Source organism: Salmo salar, chromosome ssa21 (assembly GCF_905237065.1).
Source record: "Salmo salar chromosome ssa21, Ssal_v3.1, whole genome shotgun sequence".
Lineage (NCBI taxonomy): Eukaryota > Metazoa > Chordata > Actinopteri > Salmoniformes > Salmonidae > Salmo > Salmo salar.
In genome coordinates, this window is record NC_059462.1 from 28,770,208 (window position 1) to 28,773,609 (window position 3,402).

Here is a 3,402-nt window from a genome sequence, read left to right on the forward strand (position 1 = left end):
AAACTATTGAATTCGGCACAACCTAAAATTGCCACTTTGGAGTCTGGTCTGTATGCCACTGAAGAGATTCTTATGGCTTTCAAATCATCTCGCCTGCAGTCTTCCTCTTCCAATGCGTACCCTGGCAGGGTTGTTCCCCTGAGGGCCTGTTCGATCTGACAAGTCTTAAGCCATTCTTTCATCCACAACGCAGGAGAAAAACACCCTGTTTTGGTTGAAAAAGGGTGTTGAGGCAGCCATTTGTGAAAATCTTTACCGTTGAATCGTCCGGTTGGAAAATGTAACCCATATGTCCGTCACTCATATCCACCACACCATTAAAACAATCAGGGGCCTCACAAAGAATGGCTTCGAGGGTTTTGTCATTGTGTTCATGACATGGACACAATACACTGACAATTGGTCTAGGAGACAGGTTTTATTTATTTAGAGTCTTCTGTGGTTTATCTCTCGAGGTTTCTTGTCGCTCGTAGTGTTCACAGCTCTTTACTTATACTGACCAATACCCTACCCCCCCCGGAAATTACTGTTTCATAAACATTACTAAATAGCAGAGACTCACTACTCTACTCTTTAAAATGTTCAAACACATTCCACAGTTCAACAAGGTCACTACACATCAATCATATTGACAGCTTTAATGCAAACACATGCTTTAACATAAACAGATGCACTATCAGGTTACATAAGCACTCACTCGATAAAGTGAGAAGGGATGGACAGGATGTACATATATGGGCATAATCACGTGACACATAAAATAGGTCATCAATCACTTTTTGACCCGTGCCGTCTACTGTATTCTCTCTCTCAGTAGCCCCACAGTTTAAACCTTTTCCTGCAGTGGGCTAAATCAGGGTCACAGTGTTTCTTAGTAGTCTTAAACAAATCTACTTTGAGACAAAAGTATACACCTCACACACATGGTTATGGCTTATAAAAAAAGAGAACACCTGTACCTGTACCGTGTCAGAGTTGAAATGTATTTTATTTTATTTATTTATTACACTTTAAATACATCACAGAAGACTGAAAAATAACAAAACCTTTTGACAAGAAACACCGGATTTCCGGCGGGTGTTTGAAATAATGTTTATTAATTATGAAAAATATTACATATAATAACATTCCATCCATAAGTCAACCAAAGTCATTTGACTGCAGGCTACCTGCAAAATAGCTTACAGTTTGTTACATCATTTAGTTCCACTGTGATGGACATTTTATACATGTGCTGTTCTAATAACCAATTTCTGAAGACCTGCCCAGACCAGACCCTTACTGTGAGCTGCCCAGGAGGAGACACATCATTCACAAACAATTGAGGGATGGCAACTGGTAAGTCAATTTAAATACATCAGTATAAAAATAAATGATGAAGAATAAAATCAAGGCTAGTAACACATAAAAAAGGTACCCATAGTCTTATAGAGAAGAGGCTATTTACTAGTCTTATGAGAACTAGGACGAGGGAGTAACGGTGCCATGGAAAGCCCCGCTGACAGCTGACTGTAGGCATTTAGAAGAAATGTCTGTGGTCTGCAGCCACTACAAAATAACACAAGGTATTTTTGAATATGGGGTGTTATTTATATGTATAGCAAGTAGTGGCAAGAGAACCATTGACGATACATATGGTGCATAGCAAGTAACGACAAGAGAATCGTTGAAGATGCACATGGGTAATAGTACTAAGTGAATGTGTATGTGAAAGTTGTGTGATTGTGAGAAATTACGTATTAAACTGAAATGTGGATAATAAGATTGAAATTTGATATCAAGCTGATAGAAATGTGGATAAGAAATGGATTGAAATGATTAGTATTAAGATTGAAATCTGGATAATAAGCTGATTGAAATTTGGACAATAAGAGGATTGAAATTGAGCTATTAAGTATTTAGTGAATGAGAGCTGTCAGGGGACTAGTAAGTGTGAATATGGAGTGAATGTGAGCTGAGTTTGCCAGTTCTGTGTGAGCTGATCTATAACGTTATCTACAGTAGAGGATAACATGTGTCAGAAATCCCTGACGGGGCAGTATTTTCACAGCCGGATGAAAAACGTACCCAATTTAAACAGGTTACTACTCTGGCCCAGAAACTAGAATATACATATTATTAGTAGATTTGGATAGAAAACACTCTGAAGTTTCTAAAACTGTTTGAATGGTGTCTGTGAGTATAACAGAACTCATATGGCAGGCAACAACCTGAGAAAAATCCAAGCAGGAAGTGGAAAGTCTGAGAATTGTAGTTCTTCTTTTGATTCTCTATCGAAACTACAGTGTTTGTGGGGTGACGTTGCACTTCCTAAGGCTTCCATTGGCTGTCAACAGCCTTCAGAAAGTGGTTTGAGCATTCTCCTGTCACTGGGCAGAGTATAGGAGCTCAGTTACTGAGTGGACTGCCTGGCAACAAAGGGATTGGATATGCTCGGTCCCGTGAGTGTGCCGTTCCTTCTTTTTCTTCTTGAATGAATATGCTATTGTCCGGTTGGAATATTATCGCAATTTTACGTTAAAAACACCATAAAGATTGATTTTAAACAGCGTTTGACATGCTTCTAAGTATGGTAATGGAACACTTTGACTTTTAAAATCTGACACAGCGGTTGCATCAAGGAGTAGTCTATCTATAATTCTTTAAATAATTGTTATATATTTTGTCAACATTTATGATGAGTATTTTTGTAAATTGATGTGCACATTCAACGAGGGTTTTTGGTGGGAATACATTTTCTGAACATCACGCGCCAATGTAAAATGTTGTTTTTGGATATAAATATGAACTTTATCGAACAAAACATACATGTATTGTGTAACATAATGTCCTAGGAGTGTCATCTGACGAAGATCGTGAAAGGTTAGTGCTTCATTTAGCTGTGTTTTGGGTTTTATTGACACGTCCTTGCTTGGAAAATGGCTGTGTGATTATTTTTGCCTATGTACTCTCCTAACGTAATCTAATGTTTTGCTTTCGCTGTAAAGCCTTTTTGAAATCGGACAATGTGGTTACATCAAGGAGAAGTGTATGTTTAAAATGGTGTAAAATAGTTGCATGTTTGAGAAAGTTGAATTATGACATTTTGTTGTTTTTGAATTTGCCACCCTGATATTTCACTGGCTGTGTCCTGCAGGACGCTAGCGTCCCACGTAGCCCATAGAAGTTAAGAGACAACATGTCTCAGGGGATGTCTCGATTAGTAACAAGGATAACATCTCTGAGGGTAACATGACTCATTTTGATTATATGACAATAACATGTCTCATCAGTGGAGTTTGATGTACACTACCGGTCAAACGTTTTAGAACACCTAATCGTTCAAGGGTTTTTCTTTATTTGTACTATTTTCTACATTGTAGAATAATAGAAGACATCAAAACTATGAAATAACACATGGAA